The following is a 21920-nucleotide window of genomic DNA, read 5'->3' on the forward strand; positions in this document are numbered from 1 at the left end:
GTAAATAGTTTCTTTTCTTAATGAATAACATTTTTAATGATTTTAGCAAAAATTATTATTGCATTAAGAAACTGAATATAATAAGAATTGAGTTTGACTTAAAAGGTTATGAAATTGTTTTTTTATAATAAATAAAAATAAAGTGCTTATAGATTATTTCTGGAGAGAGGTTGCAATTTGGACTGGTAAAGGGGATTTGAATTTAAGTAAATGATAGATTAACATTCAAATAAGTTAAGTAAGTGTTGTTTAATTGATCAATTCATCAAAAATATAGATTCTATAGAAAAAAGGCACGTAATTAAGTGAATGACTCATCATTGCACAGTTGATATGGCGGAATCTCGAATTGTTTACAGAAGATGTAATTTTGGTTTATTAACGAACGAACTAACTAACTAACTAACTAACTAACTAACTAACTAACTAACTAACTAACTAACTAACTAACTAACTAACGAACGAACGAACGAACGAAAGAACGAAGAACGAACGAACGAAAGAACGAACAAACGAACGAACGAACGAACGAAGAACGAACGAACAACGAAGAACGAACGAACGAACGAAACGAAACGAACGAACGAACGAACGAACGAACGAACGAACGAAAGAAAACGAACGAAACGAACGAAGAACGAACGAACGAACGAACGAAAACGAACGAAACGAACGAACGAACGAACAAACGAACGAACGAACGAACGAACGAACGAACGAACGAACGAACGAACGAACGAACGAACGAACGAACGAACGAAACGAACGAACGAAAACGAACGAACGAACGAACGAACGAACGAACGAACGAAAACGAACGAACGAACGAACGAACGAACGAACGAACGAACGAACGAAACGAACGAAACGAACGAACGAACGAAAGAACGAACGAACGAACGAAGAACGAACGAACGAACGAACGAACGAACGAACGAACGAAACGAACGAACGAACGAACGAACGAAACGAACGAACGAACGAACGAACGAACGAAACGAACGAACGAACGAACAAAGAACGAACGAACGAACGAACGAACGACGACGAACGAACGAACGAAACGAACGAACGAACGAACGAACGAACGAACGAACGAACGAACGAACGAAGAACGAACGAACGAACGAACGAACGAACGAACGAACGAACGAAACGAACGAACGAAAAACGAACAAAGAAAAAACGAACGAACGAACGAACGAACGAACGAACGAACGAACGAACGAACGAACGAACGAACGAACGAACGAAACGAAACGAACGAACGAACGAACGAACGAACGAACGAACGAAAACGAACGAACGAACGAACGAACGAACGAACGAAAGAACGAACGAACGAACGAAAACGAACGAACGAACGAACGAACGAACGAACGAACGAAGAACAAAACGAACGAAAACGAACGAACGAACGAACGAACGAACGAACGAACGAACGAACGAACGAACGAACGAAACGAACGAACGAACGAACGAAAACGAACGAACGAAACGAACGAACGAACGAACGAACGAACGAACGAAACGAAAACGAACGAACGAACGAACGAAACGAACGAACGAACGAACGAACGAACGAACGAACGAACGAACGAAACGAAACGAACGAACGAACGAACGAACGAACGAACGAACGAACGAACGAACGAAAACGAACGAACGAACGAACGAACGAACGAACGAACGAACGAAACGAACGAACGAACGAAACTAACGAACGAACGAAAGAACGAACGAACGAAACGAACGAACGAAACGAACGAAACGAAACGAACGAACGAACGAACGAACGAACGAACTAACTAACTAACTAACGAACTAACGAACTAACTAACGAACTAACGAACTAACTAACTAACAACGAACTAACTAACGAACTAACTAACTAACTAACTAACTAACTACTAACTAACTAACTAACTAACTAACTAACAAACTAACTAACTAACTAACTAACTAACTAACTAACTAACTAACTAACTAACTAACTAACTAACTAACTAACTAGCTAACTAACTAAGGGCATGTCACCTACCATATAAAGTAAATCTTAAAAATATAACAGCAAGAGTCCTTCGGGTCCCATTTAGTAACAACATGAATATTTATGACCTATTTAGGGGCGTGGCACCTTCCATATGAATTAAGTATGAAAATTCGTATATCTAAGAATTTATTAGAGCTGAAATCTTCAAAGTTTTACACGAACAATTTCGACATTCATGACTACATTTGGAGACAAAATTGGCGGCCTGGCAATAGGGCGAGTTGTACTTCTCTTATAAATAACTTAATTTCCATTACAGTATCGTATCTAATATAGCGGGTACGCTTTGTAGATTTCCCTAGTTTTCAAGGTAAACCAAAAAAATATCTTCTCAATTCTATAGATTTTCTTTTAGATTTAATCTCAAAACTTTTAAATACTATTTACCATGTATAAACTTAAGGTTAAACCTTTATTTATCTACAATTTGTTTGATTAAAACGAAAACAATAAAATATTTAATACACTTTCTATATGCAAAACATTAAAAGTGTGCATGTCAATTAGGCATGTGGACTCGTTGTCGTATCTTTAAATGTAGGAAAATAAATCTTTATTTATCCGCAAATTTGTAAATGACACTAAAATGTTAAAGAATAAAATTCATAAAATATGTATTCTAACAGCAAGCAATTGCATTTTTAATAGCAATTTCTTTTGGCCAAAGGAGTGGTCAGCACTTATAGTCAGCAAGGGCCGCGAGCCATCAGCTGCAAATAATACGAGTGTCAATGTAATTGCAAACTGTTTCTCTTTGTGCCAACTACTACTGCCCTCACTAAACTGTTTATTATGCATAATTAATGCATATTAAGTTGTTTTATTTTATTTATAAATATTATATTTTTTGTTGAGTTCATTGCTGTTTAAATAATGTTAATTTCATGTTAATAAGTTATTTTCTTATTTATTGTATTTTGCAGAATCACTGATACTGTCAGAGTTGCAGATTAAAATTGTGGTAAGTCCCTGTAAATTTATGACCAACTATTATTAAGTTTTTAATGCAAATAATTTTAAGTCGCATAATAAGTACTTGTCTGAAAGTGATTAAATTTATGTTTTATCTCTTCTGTTTGAAATGTTAATGAATGTTAATTTATTCCAATATAAGTTCAAGTCTCTGCAGTTTAAGAACAAAAGTAAGTTTTTAGATAGATAATGCAGATTTTTTGTAAATGATATAAATATGATTTTCTTCTGTTCTCATCAGGGTCACCCCCTAGGATCTTTATGGTTCTACCCACCGTTTCATTATTACAAGATTCCTTATGGGATTCTCTCACCCATATTTTTAATTCAGCTTTTGGTGTGTCGAAAGGTTTTCCGTTAGACAGGTTAACTAACCCGAGCCTGTGGACGCCATATTTATTCTAATCCAATTTACAAATTCCGTTATTGCTCGGACTTCTGCCTGGAAGCTTGTGTAATGATTAAGTAAACGGTGGTATATTTCTGTTTCTGGTTCTTCAATAAAGAACCCCAGGCCTACTTTGTCGCACAATTTAGAGCCATCCGTGCAACAACGGCCACGATCAGGCCACGTCCGATGATTATGTATAACTTTCAATGTGTCCAGTATACATTGATGACCGCTTTTGGGGAGTCCGCCTAAAGTAAGAGCGTTTCTGTTTCTGGGTCTTTAATATACATAGAACAGCAGGCCCAATTTGTACCCCAATTTAGAGCCATTCGTGTAGCAACGGATTCCTTCTGGTATTTGCCTCTAATGTTCCGCTTGATCAAGACATTCTATCTGGGATCAGCGTTTCAAAGTTTCCGACATATTCTGGGTCTCTGGTATGCGATCAGGCATAATTGTGTATAACCTTCAATGTGTCAAGTATATATTGATAACGTATCCTATAACCGCTTTTGACCAGTTCGCCTAAAGTAAAGAGCCGTTCGGCTGTAAACGACGCCTCATATCTTAAATATGTTTCAATGGGTGGAATATCTAGCAACGTTTCCAGAGCTTTGGTTGAAGTAGTACATATGGCACCACTTATACCCCAGCAGCATGTACGCTGAACTCCGCTGTAGTAGTTTGATATTTTTGTCCAAAGCTGTCCATTGGTCTAATTACACTTTTATAAAGCCAATTTGTTATAGTAGGACAACACCTCATTTCATGCATATAGTTCTCCTACATATCGCCCAGTGCCTTGTTGATCTTATCCTCTATTTGGTGACTCCATAGGTGGTAACCCAGAGTAAAGGTGACAAGATGCCACCTTGTGGTATAGTGCGAAATACCTTTTTCCTGATAGTTATATCGTACATCTCGCAGTTTATCCATCTGTTTATTAGCATACAGTTGATGCAGTTACGAAGCACCCGGTCAACTTAAAACTGGTCTAGGGATTGGATGAGAGTATCAGTGTGTATGTTATTGAAGGTGTCTTCGATGTCATGCATACCGCCAGTGTATACAGACTGTCGAGAGTTTTAACGTGAGCACCTGCCTTGACGGCCTTATCCCACGGTGGTCTTTTTCATCCACTGGGTAGACTTGAGAACGGTCTTTTTCTTCAACTCAGGTGGCAATTTTTGTACATTGGCTTTGACCGGTCCATGCACAAGTACTTTGCTGGAGTACTCGAGCTATCTAATCTCTTGCCAAAGTAGTCACGTTGGGGAAAGACAGGTGTCATGAGCAAGCTCAATCTACCCCGACATAATGTCGCCCAACCACACTACTATGGCCTCTGTTGATTCGGCAACAGCACCTAGAGACGTAACCGGTGGACCGAAGCACGATCCATCAATAAGCCGTAGACATTGTTCTTACTCACAGTGACACGCTGTGGTAATTCTGATATGAACAGAATTTACTCTGAACATATCTGGACAAGGAAGGAAAATTTAATGGTATCACTTGTATATGATACCTTTCATCCATCATCATTCAACCCAGCACACTTCTCATTTATCCGACAAATTCATAAGAGAAAAACATAGGACACACTCACTTAGATATACGGGTGGACGAGGCTCGCATACCTCTACATTCATCCCGTATCATATACAATTGACACCAACCCATTTCCAACGCTTAGTCCCACAGTCACCCCACTGTGGGGTATCTGTTGTTTTCGGCAACAGCACCGAACTTATACCGAAATATTGTCTATTATCATGCATCAGTCTTTTAACCACCACTTACTCTCCCTGCGAATTTGGGTTTTAAACCACAGCCACTACGTGGATCCCGAAGGAACCTCAACCAACTGACCAGCCAGGACATAGTCCTGCGGGCAAACTGGCCACCCGTAGTACCAGATTATGCGGTTGCTCTGGTCTGACCTTTGGCAATCTATGCAAGGACTAAGCCAGGCAGTAGACTGTAACCAATTTTTCAGTCCCGGCCAGACTGGAGGTATTGGCCACCTCTTTATACCCCGGGATTGCAATAACACCAAGGCGGAGTTCTCGCCAAGGTAACATGCCCCCGGGGGGACGCCAGTGTATACAGTTTGCTATCGAATGATTCACCTAAGTATGTAGTGGACAACTTCGTTTTAAAGCGGTTTCCACTGATCGTCCCTTTACATAAGTATGCTGCTTAAATTTTAGGTCTTTGCCGGGTATACTGCTTTTAACCATACTATCAACTATCCGTTTCCAAGGTTTAAGTATGAAGGACGTAAGACCTATCGGTCGATAAGACTTAGGTATCGAATAGCTAGGTTTCCCTGGTTTAGGTATAAATATTAACCTTGAATCCTGCCATTTAATGGGCGTATATGTGAAAGCAAGCTGTGAATATCTGAGACAGATGTACGGAAACCAGTCCCGCCTCCATCTGTAAGAGTGCCGGGAAAATGCCATCCGGCCCAGCAGCTTTATAGGGAAGAAATATCTAGTATTGTTTGAAGTACACATGTCACCACCTTTTTTTGATGTTTTAGAACATTTTTCTTTATAGAAATTGTTAATAAATTTTCTTTGCTTCAAACTTAATGAACATTTTATTTAAATTATTATCAGTTTATATTTGTTCATATTTTTCCTTTATAGTTCATTTGAACAAGTTCAAATAGATTACTGTAACTTTTCTGTTGCCAAAAAAAAAAAACAACAACTTTTGAAATTTATTTTACTGAGTTTTTTTCTATTCAAAGAATACTTGAAATTATGCACTTTAGGTAAATAGAATACTAAAAGGTGACCAGGTTAGAGATCTCTCAAAATAAGCTAAAATCTTCTAAAGTTCTTGAAGGTTTAAATAGATAGCTTTTTAATATTGTTCCTACCTTTGGCCACCCACATTTAAGACTCAATTAAAAAAGTAAAACAAATAGTTTAACCGAAAAAATCTTGAAAATGTTAACTTTACAGTTTTAAATGTTTATTTTTTTCTTTAACAAACCATAGTAATACAGATGTGATCAGTTAAATAGCAACGGATTAAAGTTTAGTTTGAAAATACAAAGATCAATTAAAGATGAGATTGATTTTTTCTAAAAATATTTGAATCAAGTAATATGATCTACGTAAAAGATCTACGAATATGAACTACATTAAGATCTAGGAAAAGGTATAGATCGTTGTAAAGATCAGTGCGATCGTTAGTGTATTGATAAAAGATTTGAAATGAAAACTAAAATTATTTGGTATAAAGCTGAACTTCGTCTATATATAGATGATTAAAGTTTCAAATTTCTAAATAATTAACTAAAACTGTAAAATGCACCAAATTGCCTTCTTCTGTCTTTAATAACTTTTGCAAAAAGCTACGTCAACAATAACCCGAGGCGTACTACTATATGCTGTTGTAGGTACTACTTCTACAACTTACATGAACATAAAAACCATTTAAAAAACACACAGTTTGCACTTCTAAAACTTTTACTGCTCTTCATCATGATGATGGTGGTGATGAGGAGTATGGTAATGATGACGTTGATGCATGCAACCAATTTTATATTCTTCTTGTAGTTTCTCTTTTTTTTTTGGACAGATACTGTGGGGTTTCAGTTTCTAGCCACAAAACTCAATTTTACGCTTCCTACTTTAATTGGCCAAATTTCCGTTTATAAATTTTTTACTTTAACCATAAAAAGAAATCCTTACGTAGTTTTGTTCACACATACAGCAGCAGCAGGAGCAGCAGGCATTCAATGCGAAAAAGTACATAACACATTTATAGTGTAAAGTTTTCACAGCGAACATTTGTGACAGGGATGTGCTAGGGAAATTGTACTAAATTGCTCAGGACATGGTGCTTTTTACCACATCGTTTTTCTGAAATATTTGAATCTATTAAAATACCATATTCCTATCGAAATACAACTAATATCTACCGATTTTTTTTAGGAATGAGAATAGAAGATCGATAATAGTATTTCAAATTGGCCTAAAAATATCTACATGATCTTTATAAATATCAGAAGATGAAATTACCCCAAGTTTAAAGTCATCATAAGGATCGATGTTTTAATAAGTATTTTCATAATGATCAATCGATCCATAATTTAAGTTACAATTTGTTAGTATAAAGATCTACATACAGCAGAACTCGATCTACATAGAGAACTATCAGTGAACCCAACATTGATCTATATAAAGATTTAGCATTAGATATTAAATAAAGATTAAAGATCGAAGCTTAAACTACTGCACAAATATCTAAAGATAAAGGGGGATTGGGTCTTTCTAAAGATCTACCATAAGTGATCAATCTAAAACTAAAGCTTAAATTGATCTATAGGAAGATTAATGTTTGTAGCTTAAAGTCGTCTATAAAAATATCAGATCAAAATTATCTGTATAGAGATCTGAAATTAAAGAATGAAATGTCCCACATAAGTTTATCGGCTGAAGCTAAAATTAATATATTAAGATCAGGGATTTAAATAGACAAGATCTATGATGCGATTAATGCTATTAATAGCTTGTAAAAAGTCTGACAATGCAAGTTAAATAAGTCTATATAAAGATCGATCGCTGATCTATGATCTATTATGACTATTTATTAAATATCTACCATTAAAATTTCATCTATATAATGATCAATTTTGTTATAAATTAAGATCCACGATTAAAGTAAAACTTGATATATATAAAGATCAATCAATGATCGTTCCATAATGATCTATGATTGGATAATGTTAAATCACTGAACTTCTGTTCAGTTTTTGGTCTTTATAAAGATCTATCACTAATATTATTAATAAATTTTAAAACTATTTTTATTTATACAAAGATTGATTTCTGGTAATTTCATCTATATAAAGATCGATCATTGATCGATTTATAATTATCTATAGTTGGATAAATATCAATCACTGATATCAATAAATTAAAACAATCAATAAATACACATCACTGGTGTCGTTTCACGTTTGGAGTAGAAATTGATCTGTATACAGATCGATTACTAATATTAATGAAGATCAACGATTAGATAAGTGATTGGTCTATAATAATCGACATTGATATCAGCAATGATCACTCATAGAACATATAGATCAGTCTATAGTCTTGACTATAGATCAGTCTATAGTCTTGACTATAGATCAATCTATAGTTTTGACTATATATCAGTCTATAGTCTTGACTATAGATCAGTCTATAGTCTTGACTATAGATCAATCTATAGTGTTGACTCTATATCAATCTAAAGTCTTGACTATAGATCAATCTATAGTCTTGACAATAGATCAATCTATAGTCTTGACTATAAATCAATCTATAGTCTTGACTATAAATCAATCTATAGTCTGGACTATAGAACACATCTATAGATCAGTCTATAGTCTTGACTATAGATCAATCTATAGTGTTGACTCTAGATCATTCTAAAGTCTTGACTATAGATCAATCTATAGTCTTGACTATAAATCAATTTATAGTCTTTACTATAGATCAATCTGTAGTCTGGACTATTGATCAATCTATAGTCTGAACTATAGATCAATATGTAGTCTGGACTATAGAACACATCTATAGATCAGTCTATAGTCTTGACTATAGATCAGTATATTATCTTGACTATAGATCAGTCTATAGTCTTGACTATAGATCAATCTATAGTGTTGACTCTAGATCAAGCCAAAGTCTTGACTATAGATCAATCTATAGTCTTGACTATAAATCAATCTATAGTCTTACTATAGATCAATCTGTAGTCTGGACTATTGATCAATCTATAGGCTGGACTATAGATCAATATGTAGTCTACATTATAGATCAATTTATAGTCTGGACTATCGATCAATCTATAGTCTGGACTATAGATCAATCTATAGTCTGGACTATAGATCAATCCATAGTCTGGACTATAGATCAATCGATATTCTGGACTATAGATCAATCTATAGTGTTGACTATAGATCAATCTATAGTCTTGACTATAGATCAATCTATATTCTTGACTATAAATCAATCTATAGTCTTGACTATAAATCAATCTATAGTCTTGACTATAGATCAATCTATAGTTTTGACTATAGATCAATCTATAGTCTTGACTATAGATCAATCTATAGTCTTGACTATAGATCAATCTATAGTCTTGACTATAGATCAATCTATAGTCTTGACTATAGATCAATCTATAGTCTTGACTATAGATCAATCTATAGTCTTGACTATAGGTCAATCTATAGTCTTGACTATAGATCAATCTATAGTCAAGACTATAGACTAATCTATAGTCAAGACTATAGACTGACTATAGATCAATCTATAGTCTTGACTATAGATCAATCTATAGTCTTGACTATAGATCAATCTATAGTCTTGACTATAGATCAATCTATAGTCTTGACTATAGATCAATCTATAGTCTTGACTATAGATCAATCTATAGTCTTGACTATAGATCAGTGTATAGTCTTGACTATAGATCAGTCTATAGTCTTGACTATAGATCAGTCTATAGTCTTGACTATAGATCAGTCTATAGTCTTGACTATAGATTAGTCTATAGTTTTTGACTATAGATCAATCTATAGTCTTGAATATACATCAGTCTATAGTCTTGACTATAGATCAGTCTATAGTCTTGACTATAGATCAGTCTAATGTCTTGACTATAGATCAGTCTTCTGATCAAGACTATAGACAGATCAAAGTACTAAAATGCTTAAATTTAAATGAACCAAATACAAAAGTACTTTTCCATTTCTGTCCTATAAAAACCATTTGTGACTGTGAAGCAAAAAGCAAAAGAGATGGAGGGTGGGCGAAAGCGAATCAAAGAAAAAAAGCATAAAAATGAATAGGAATAAAAAACATACACACACATAAGCTTATGAACAAAAATTACGTGAGCATACAATTTGCAATTTGCATTGTAGGTGAGTGTTCAGCTGTATGTGTATATATGAGTGTAAAATTACATTTTGGAGACTGAAAGGATGTTTTCCTTCCACCGAGTATAAAAGAATTAAACTTTTTCTCGCTTTTTTTTCGTTTTTTTTCTTTGTTAAGAGGAAAACTATTTACCAAATGCCTCAAGTATTGCAAGTACTTGAATGGTTGTGCGTGTGTCTGTTTGTATTTAGAGTTTTTTGTGGGAAAAACATTCTTGTTGGCAGGAGTAGCTGGTTGAAGCGTTTAAGGGGGCCTAAGAAATGTTAAAATTTTATACCGAACAGCAAAATGATTCATTTCTGGTTGTAACACATCTAAATAGTAGCCGTAGGACCCCCATTCTGGGTCCTTGCTAAGTACTAAGTTGTCCGTCCGTCCTTCCATAAAGTGCTCCCAATACATTCTCACAAATAACAAATTCTTTTTCTTTGTCGTTGCCATCTAAAGGTCACCTATTAAACAAATCTGAAATTTTGCCCTTCAGTTAGCATTACCCAGAATCATTTACTTTATGGAGTGTTAAATAGAAATTGTAACATTCACATAATAACATCTAGTTTCTAAAAGAAAAAAAATTTAATAGCATTTTCCATTCAACCGTTGTTCACCCCACTAGCCCCCAAATAAATAGGCTACAAAAGGGAAAATGTTAAATTCTCATTTATTTCCCTTTCCACAATTTTATTAGGTTTTTAGAAAAGAAACAAAATACATAAAAAAAATCATTTGGCCAAAATATATAGAAAAAAAGTCCACAACAAAAAGTTTTTGCATCAAAATAAAACTTTTTTTTTGTATTTTGACCATAATATATGGAATTGGTATTTGAAATATTTTCTTTCTAAGCTGCTGCTGCTGCTGGTGTGTGTACATTATTGTTTTCCATCAAAATGGGAACATGGCATTTGCGTTTTAAAAATGCACAGCACATGGTACTATGTGTTTCACAATTTTTAGGAATGTTTGCACATCTATTCAATAAGAAAAATAAGGGGGAGAAGGTTTTTTCAATAGAGGTGTTATTTTGTGTATGTGACAAAAGTAGGAATTTGGTTATAGGCTTGACTATAGATCTGTTTATAGTCTTAACTAAAATTATCACCATAGATGAGTCTATAGTCTTGACTATAGATCAATCTATAGTCTTGACTATAGATCAATCTATAGTCTTGACTATAGATCAATCTATAGTCTTGACTATAGATCAATCTATAGTCTTAACTATAGATCAATCTATAGTCTTGACTATATATCAATTAATAGTATTGACTATAGATCAATCTATAGTCTTGTCTATAGCCTTGACTATAGATCAGTCTATGGTCTTGACTATAGATCAGTCTATAGTCTGGACTTTAGATCAGTCTATAGTCTTGACTATAGATCAGTGCATAGTCCTGACTATAGATTACTCTATAGTCTTGACTATAGATCAATCTAAAGTCTTGGCTATAGATCATAGATCTAGAGTAGTGACTGTAGATTAGTCTATAGTCTTGGCTATAGATTAGTATATCGTCTTGACTATAGATTAGTATATAGTCTTAACTATAGATTAGTCTAGAGTCCTGACTATGGATTAGTCTACAGTCCTGACTATAGATTAGTCCAGGGTTAGTCTAAAATCATCTCCATAGATCAGTCTGTAGACTTGATTATTGATAGTCTATAGTCTTGACTATAGATAGTCTATTGTCCTAACTATAGATCAGTCTATAGTCTTGACTATAGATCAATCTATAGTCAAGACCATCTATCTATAGTCAAGACTATCTATCTATAGCCTCGACTATAGATCAATCTACAGCCTTGTCTATAGATCAGTCTATAGTCTTGGCTATAGATTAGTCTATATTCTTGACTATAGATCAATCTATAGTTATGATTATAGATCAGTCTATAGGCATGCCTATACATATGTCATAGTCTTGATTATTGATCGGCATATAGTTATTACTTGACTACAGATTAGTCTATGGTCTTGACTATAGTTTAGTCTATAGTCTTGACTATAGATCAGTCTAGAGTCTTGACTATAGATCAGTCTAGAGTCTTGACTACGGATCAGTCTATGTGCTTGACTATATATCAGTCTATAGTTTTGACTATAGATCAGTCTATAGTCTTGACTATAGATCAGTCTATAGTCTTGACTATAGATCAGTCTATAGTCTTGACTATAGATCAGTCTATAGTCGGTACATATGTATATAGTCTGTAGACTATAGATCAGTCTATAGTCTACACTATAGATCAGTCTATAGTCTTGACTATAGATCAGTCTGTAGTCTTGACTATGGATAAGTCTATAGTCTTGACTATGGATAAGTCTATAGTCTTGACTATGGATCAGTCTATAGTCTTCACTATAGAGTAGTCTATAGTCTTGACTATAGATTAGTCTATAGTCTTGACTATAGATTAGTCTATATTCTTGATTATAGATCGGTCTATAGTCTTGACTATAATTCAATCTATAGTCTTGATTATAGATCGGCCTATAGTCTTTACTATATGCTATATATATAGCGATTACTATATAGACTGATCTATAGTCTTAACTATGGATCAGTCTATAGTTTTGACTATAGATCATTCAATAGTCTTGACTATAGATCATTCAATAGTCTTGACTATAAATCATTCTAAAGTCTTGACTATAGATCAGTCTATAATTTTGACAATTGATCAGTCTATAGTCTTCACTATAGATCAGTCTATACTCTTCACTATAGAATCGTCTATAATCCTGACTTTAGACCAGGAATATATTTCAGTCTTTAATAATAATTTCATAAATGTTGTTAAACCCTGTAGCACATACATCATTTTTGCTACATTCATTCATATAAGTTTAACTGGCCATATTTGGAATTTAGAGTTGTATTGAAATTTTATTTTATATATATTTCTTTTTTTTTGTTACTCAAGTGTTTAAACCATAAATGAATTTAATAAAAGTTGAATTTGGTTGCTGTTTTTTTTTCTCTGTTGCAATTTCGATAAAAGCCAAATTGGATAAAATGTTGTTGATGTGATTTTTTTTTTCTGTTACTGCCGCAGCAAAGTTTTGTAAGCAGGGGCCACATAGCTATTACATTTTCTGACTATATATTTATTTTAATTAAAAAGTAAAATAAAGTGAAAAAAATTTTAAGAAAAAAATATAAAACGAGCAAAATAATGGTAAGTTTTGTTTCACTTTTGTAGCTTTTTTTACACGAGAGTAAAAACGTTTTATTTTTTTGTTTTTTGGGCCCAAAAAAAATTTGTCCACTTTTTTTGTCGTGATATTTTATTTGTTGTTTGACTAAATGGAGTCTGACATGATGTTATATAAATTTTAAAAGGCAGTTGGTTAAAGGAGTGTAACCATTAAACCATAGACTATATTATAGACAAGACTATTGTTATTCCTATTAGCTAGACAGACTATAGCCAAGGATACCGACTATATTTTAGTCAAACAAAGCTACAGACTAGACTATAGATATCTCGAAAACAATCGATATTGGTGATAAAATGAATCATACATTTATGTTTTTTTCCTGCTTTAAATATTTTGACATTCACATTTCTTTTTATTTTAGTTTAATTTTAATTTCTTTAATGCCAACCAAAAAAAAGGCATGTCCTCTTAAGTTAAACATTGCATTTTAAACAAATGTTTCACCGAAGAATTCTCAATTGCATGAGACACGTAGTATTCTTAAAAAAATAACTAAAACAAAAAAAGTTAGATGAAAAATGAACAAGTGAACTTTTTATTTTAAATAAACACACTGCTGAAACACCCTTCTTCGTACAAGGATAAACGCCACAGTTTGTTTAACAATTTGTCACTGGAGTTTAAACTGTAAAAGAACTGTGAAAGGTCAAATACTATAGTTATGTTGAAGAGAAATTGTTAAATTTTTTTCCATTTTTGTAAAATAATAGATTTCTGTTTAATTAATATTTTAATTGATGTTGAATATTAAAATCAATTCAATTATTAATTGGCTAAATAGAGTAACAGTCGAAAAATAACTTAATTCTTTGCACAATTTTATATAAATTTCAATCAAAATTTAAATTTGTTTAAAAATCCTTATTAAATCATTTGGCTGATGGAAATTTAATTAAAATAGTTTAATTGATTTTACGTAATATTTCATTCAAATCCCATATAGTTTTACCATCTCTTGGTAGTGTTTTTTAAAATTCGTCTTTGACATATTTCTATGACATTGCTTATTCCCTGTATGAATTTTCTATACACATATATTTTTTTAAAAACAGGGGTATCATTACCTTAATTTAATATTGGCAACATGTTGTATTTTCCATTTTTTTTAACTTAAAGAAATGCAATTGAACGAAAAACTTCTTTGTGTCTTTATGCAACAAGGAAAACAAAAAAAGAAGCTAGAGTATCATTCAGACATTCAGTTTAAATAATGTTCATATTATACGCTGTGGATGATATATATAAATATGTGGAATATACTTATACAGACATATCTAAAAGGGTAATTTTGAATTTATTCATTGCGCTACAATGCGTCAAGGAGATTTAACCCAATAGGAATTTGTAAGGAGAATTATAGAATATAAACTATAAAAACTTTCATTTTATGGACTAGACTATAGATCAGTATATAGCAAGGCTATAGACAGATCTATAGCCAAGACTATAGACAGATCTATACTCAAGACCATAGATCGATTTATAGTCAAAAATAGAAACAAATCTATAGCTAATGCTATAGACAGACCCTAGTCAAAACCTTAGACAGATCTATAGACTATAGACTAGACTATAGACTAGACTATAGACTAGACTATAGACTAGACTATAGACTAGACTATAGACTAGACTATAGACTAGACTATAGACTAGACTATAGACTAGACTATAGACTAGACTATAGACTAGACTATAGACTAGACTATAGACTAGACTATAGACTAGACTATAGACTAGACTATAGACTAGACTATAGACTAGACTATAGACTAGACTATAGACTAGACTATAGACTAGACTATAGACTAGACTATAGACTAGACTATAGACTAGACTATAGACTAGACTATAGACTAGACTATAGACTAGACTATAGACTAGACTATAGACTAGACTATAGACTAGACTATAGACTAGACTATAGACTAGACTATAGACTAGACTATAGACTAGACTATAGACTAGACTATAGACTAGACTATAGACTAGACTATAGACTAGACTATAGACTAGACTATAGACTAGACTATAGACTAGACTATAGACTAGACTATAGACTAGACTATAGACTAGACTATAGACTAGACTATAGACTAGACTAGACTATAGACTAGACTATAGACTAGACTATAGACTAGACTATAGACTAGACTATAGACTAGACTATAGACTAGACTATAGACTAGACTATAGACTAGACTATAGACTAGACTATAGACTAGACTATAGACTAGACTATAGACTAGACTATAGACTAGACTATAGACTAGACTATAGACTAGACTATAGACTAGACTATAGACTAGACTATAGACTAGACTATAGACTAGACTATAGACTAGACTATAGACTAGACTATAGACTAGACTATAGACTAGACTATAGACTAGACTATAGACTAGACTATAGACTAGACTATAGACTAGACTATAGACTAGACTATAGACTAGACTATAGACTAGACTATAGACTAGACTATAGACTAGACTATAGACTAGACTATAGACTAGACTATAGACTTGACTATAGACTTGACTATAGACTTGACTATAGACTAGACTAGACTGACTATAGACTAGACTATGACTAGACTAGACTAGACTATAGACTAGACTATAGACTAGACTATAGACTAGACTATAGACTAGACTATAGACTAGACTATAGACTAGACTATAGACTAGACTATAGACTAGACTATAGACTAGACTATAGACTAGACTATAGACTAGACTATAGACTAGACTATAGACTAGACTATAGACTAGACTATAGACTAGACTATAGACTAGACTATAGACTAGACTATAGACTAGACTATAGACTAGACTATAGACTAGACTATAGACTAGACTATAGACTAGACTATAGACTAGACTACTAGATAGACTAGACTATAGACTAGACTATAGACTAGACTATAGACTAGACTATAGACTAGACTATAGACTAGACTATAGACTAGACTATAGACTAGACTATAGACTAGACTATAGACTATAGACTAGACTATAGACTAGACTATAGACTAGACTATAGACTAGACTATAGACTAGACTATAGACTAGACTATAGACTAGACTATAGACTAGACTAGACTAGACTATAGACTAGACTATAGACTATAGATAGACTATACTAGACTAGACTATAGACTAGACTATAGACTAGACTATAGACTATAGACTATAGACTAGACTAGACTAGACTAGACTAGACTATAGACTAGACTATAGACTAGACTATAGACTAGACTATAGACTAGACTATAGACTAGACTATAGACTAGACTATAGACTAGACTATAGACTAGACTATAGACTAGACTATAGACTAGACTATAGACTAGACTATAGACTAGACTATAGACTAGACTATAGACTAGACTATAGACTAGACTATAGACTAGACTATAGACTAGACTATAGACTATAGACTATAGACTAGAGACTATAGACTAGACTATAGACTAGACTATAGACTAGACTATAGACTAGACTATAGACTAGACTATAGACTAGACTATAGACTAGACTAGACTAGACTAGACTATAGACTAGACTATAGACTAGACTATAGACTAGACTAGACTAGACTATAGACTAGACTATAGACTAGACTATAGACTAGACTATAGACTAGACTATAGACTAGACTATAGACTAGACTATAGACTAGACTATAGACTAGACTATAGACTAGACTATAGACTAGACTATAGACTAGACTATAGACTAGACTATAGACTAGACTATAGAATAGACTACAGATTATAGACTACAGATTATAGACTACATCGTGATGAGAATCAGGAAGTACATATTGGTCTTAAACGTCTTTTCTATTGGGTTTCATTACTTGCAACTTGCACTTGTTCATTTAATGGATTAAACCCATTTTATATTTGTTCTGTTGTTCCAGTGCCAGTTTTATTATTGCATTTATTTTCATTTACTTAATTTTTAAACTTAAGGGAATTATTGGTTTTATTTTCGTTTTTATTGTTGTTGTTGTTGTACTTGTTCTGGCATTCTGTTGTAAGTAAAAGTACTTACATATTGTGCAACTGTTGTTGAAGTTATTGTTTGTGTTAAAGTTATTGTTTAAGTCAATTGTCCTGGTTGCAACATTAAGTTGTGGCTTGTTTTTCATGTTTATCGTAAAGTTGTTGTATTTTTTATTATTTTCTGTTTTTATATTTCATATTTTATTTGTAATTATTGTTTTTAAAGTGTTTCAATACAATTGCAGTTGATTCATAATTGTATAAATGTTCAAAATTTATTTACTAGGGTGGCCAGAGAGGACATTTTCAGCAAATTGAGAATTTTTCTAAAATTTTCTTTGAGAGAGAATTGTTTTAAATTTTGCGTAAGTAAGGAATTTATTAGAAATTTTCCTTAAAAAGAAAATTTATGGTAAATTGTTTTATTTTGCCAAACTGGCAACTCTTACTTCATTCTTTATCCTCGGTTGGTATAATAATTCTTTATTAAATCTTCGTTAGCATATTGTCTTTACACAATATTTGTTTTATTAATTTATTCTTAAATGTATTTAATTATAATTGTATTGTATTTAAATTGTATAAAATATGATGTGTGTGGGTTCATGCTCTGGTTAATGTGCAACAAAAAGTCAAGTTACTTTACACCAGACAGAGTGAAAACTTTTAACAAAACAAAACAGTATTTTGTCTCTCAAGTCATGTTACTGTCAATAGCTGTCACTTGTCAGCGAATATCATTGTAGTTCTATGGAACGTGCCTGTTCGCTGTGGGAATCGTGTTTCTTTGATTCAATATTATGGCAAATTTAATGTAAATTATGATTAAGAGAATTAGTTGAAATGGAGCCATGTAAATAAGGCAGAAAAGGAGGTATGTAATTATTTATCGAGCGAGAGAAATATAAAAAGAAAATCATCTATAAAAAGAAAATTTTCTACAAAAAAAAGTCGAGTCTAGTCTATAGTCTAGTCTATAGTCTAGTCTATAGTCTAGTCTATAGTCTAGTCTATAGTCTAGTCTAGTCTTCTATAGTCTAGTCTATAGTCTAGTCTATAGTCTAGTCTAGTCTATAGTCTAGTCTATAGTCTAGTCTATAGTCTAGTCTATAGTCTAGTCTATAGTCTAGTCTATAGTCTAGTCTATAGTCTAGTCTATAGTCTAGTCTATAGTCTAGTCTATAGTCTAGTCTATAGTCTAGTCTATAGTCTAGTCTATAGTCTAGTCTATAGTCTAGTCTATAGTCTAGTCTATAGTCTAGTCTATAGTCTAGTCTATAGTCTAGTCTATAGTCTAGTCTATAGTCTAGTCTATAGTCTAGTCTATAGTCTAGTCTATAGTCTAGTCTATAGTCTAGTCTATAGTCTAGTCTATAGTCTAGTCTATAGTCTAGTCTATAGTCTAGTCTATAGTCTAGTCTAGTCTAGTCTATAGTCTAGTCTATAGTCTAGTCTATAGTCTAGTCTATAGTCTAGTCTATAGTCTAGTCTATAGTCTAGTCTATAGTCTAGTCTATAGTCTAGTCTATAGTCTAGTCTATAGTCTAGTCTATAGTCTAGTCTATAGTCTAGTCTATAGTCTAGTCTATAGTCTAGTCTATAGTCTAGTCTATAGTCTAGTCTATAGTCTAGTCTATAGTCTAGTCTATAGTCTAGTCTATAGTCTAGTCTATAGTCTAGTCTATAGTCTAGTCTATAGTCTAGTCTATAGTCTAGTCTATAGTCTAGTCTATAGTCTAGTCTATAGTCTAGTCTATAGTCTAGTCTATAGTCTAGTCTATAGTCTAGTCTATAGTCTAGTCTATAGTCTAGTCTATAGTCTAGTCTATAGTCTAGTCTATAGTCTAGTCTATAGTCTAGTCTATAGTCTAGTCTATAGTCTAGTCTATAGTCTAGTCTATAGTCTAGTCTATAGTCTAGTCTATAGTCTAGTCTATAGTCTAGTCTATAGTCTAGTCTATAGTCTAGTCTATAGTCTAGTCTATAGTCTAGTCTATAGTCTAGTCTATAGTCTAGTCTATAGTCTAGTCTATAGTCTAGTCTATAGTCTAGTCTATAGTCTAGTCTATAGTCTAGTCTATAGTCTAGTCTATAGTCTAGTCTATAGTCTAGTCTATAGTCTAGTCTATAGTCTAGTCTATAGTCTAGTCTAGTCTAGTCTATAGTCTAGTCTATAGTCTAGTCTATAGTCTAGTCTAGTCTAGTCTAGTCTAGTCTATAGTCTAGTCTATAGTCTAGTCTATAGTCTAGTATATAGCCAGGTCTTTAGCCTAGTCTATAGTTTATTAAATGGTCAGATTCATAAATAAGTTCATAATATTTTGAAATTTTAATTATTTTATTTAACATTTATTTATGCGTTATTAATAGTTGTTTTGCAAATATTTTAATTGACCACATAAATTATAAATACCATTTTAATTATGAGGTTTAATTTGCTTTTTCAATTTTTTTCTTTTTGCTTTAATTACAGGATTACATTTAATTGCTGATATCGTGTCAACGTTAGAGATATTTTATTTGGAGTTTTTTTCGTTCTACGAAACTGTGCTGGTAAGTTTTAATTAACAATTTAAAATCGAAATTCTTACTAGAAAAACAAAATAATTAAAATTCATAAACACTTGTTGTTGGTTTTGTTTGTTGCCACAACAAAGTTGTTGTACGCGCACATTTGAGATAAAATCCAAGTGTGTGGGTGATTGATGATAAAATGTTAATTTTGAATTCCAAATGATATTGTTGGTATTACATTAATTAATATGGGAACGTAATTATTGCAACTATTTCTTTTACATTTCAATTAATTAGATTAGATACAGATTGGAATTCAGATTTAGATTTAGATTGCAAATGTTGATTGTTATTTGTGTCTTAATGTACAAAAAACACTTGAGAGAGTGAGTATGAGGTGTGAAAGCGCACATTTGTTAGTTTTCTTGTTTCATTAAATCTGACAGATACATTTGTGTTATTTTTTTATAAGCTACACAAATATTAAAATGTTTTTTCTTTTGTAAAAACTTGTTTTTTACTAGATTTTGTAAAAATTTGTTTTGGTTTTGTGTTTAAAAAAAAATATTTTTTATTGTACCGGAAATGTGTTTAATCAATAATTGTGTGAGAACAAGTTTATTGCGCCAAATTTTTTTTTTAAATTTTTATTAAAGCACCAACATTATATTCAGGTGTTTTGCGATTTTTTAAACAACTTTATTGAATTGTCAATAGAGTTTTTAAGATGGATATTCCAGGGAAGATTTTTTAGGAATTTAGACAGAAAATTCTGTTTTTGTGGAAAATTTCCCTTAAATAGAAAACTTTTCGAGAAAATTTAGAGAACATCTTTAAGACTAAATTCTTTTTATAGAAATAGTATTATATTTTATAGAAAAATTTCCAGAACAAAATCTTTCAATAAAAATTTTGGAGAAAAAAACTCTTTTTTCGAGAAAGCTCCCTTTTTTTCAAAAATTTTCGCGAATATTCTCTTTTTGAGAGATATTTTCTCTTTTTATTTAGAAATTGTTAGCGAAAATTCTCTTTTTTTAGAAAGATTTTCGAGAAAATTCTCAATTTATAAAATTTTTTTAAAAAATACTCTATTTTTAGAAAAATTTTCGAAAAAGTTCCCTTTTTTCAACAATTTTCGCGAACATTCTTTTTTTGAGAGATAGTTTCACTTTTTATTTAGAAAATGTTCGAGAAAATTCTTTCTTCTATAGAAAATTTTTGAGAATATTCTGTTTTCTATAGAAAATTTTTGAGAAAATTCTCTTTTTTATAGAAAATTTTCGCGAAAATTCTCTTTTTTATAGAAAATTTTCGAGAATATTCTCTTTTTTATAGAAAATTTTCGAGAAAATTCTCTTTTTTATAGAAAATTTTCAAGAAAATTCTCTTTTTTATAGAAAATTTTCGAGAAAATTCTCTTTTTTATAGAAAATTTTCGAGAAAATTCTCTTTTTTATAGAAAATTTTCGAGAAAATTCTCTTTTTTATAGAAAATTTTCGAGAAAATTCTCTTTTTTATAGAAAATTTTCGAGAAAATTCTCTTTTTTATAGAAAATTTTCGAGAAAATTCTCTTTTTTATAGAAAATTTTCGAGAAAATTCTCTTTTTTATAGAAAATTTTCGAGAAAATTCTCTTTTTTTTGCGAACATTCTCTTTTTGAGAGATATTTTCACTTTTTATTTAGAAAATTTTTGAGAAAATTCTCTTTTTTATAGAAAATTATCGAGAAAATTCTCTTTTTTATAGAAAATTATCGAGAAAATTCTCTTTTTTATAGAAAATTTTCGAGAAAAT

At 32.0% G+C, this 21920-nt stretch overlaps 1 protein-coding gene across 3 annotated transcripts in view; it reads left to right on the forward strand.

Annotated features, from left to right (window-relative positions):
- The first annotated feature begins 2959 nt into the window (after positions 1-2959).
- The window catches only part of LOC119607786 (extracellular sulfatase SULF-1 homolog), a 95869-nt gene continuing 76908 nt past the window's right edge, over positions 2960-21920 (forward strand). For all 3 annotated transcript variants that reach the window (XM_037961892.1, XM_037961893.1, XM_037961894.1), the window contains exons 1-2: positions 2960-3014; positions 20084-20163. The gene's annotated coding sequence lies outside the window, so the exon portion shown is untranslated. The remainder of the gene's footprint in view (positions 3015-20083; positions 20164-21920) is intronic.

Source organism: Lucilia sericata, unplaced genomic scaffold, assembly GCF_015586225.1.
Source record: "Lucilia sericata isolate MDLA Ls3-8-SP2 unplaced genomic scaffold, ASM1558622v1 Contig000749F_arrow, whole genome shotgun sequence".
NCBI lineage: Eukaryota > Metazoa > Arthropoda > Insecta > Diptera > Calliphoridae > Lucilia > Lucilia sericata.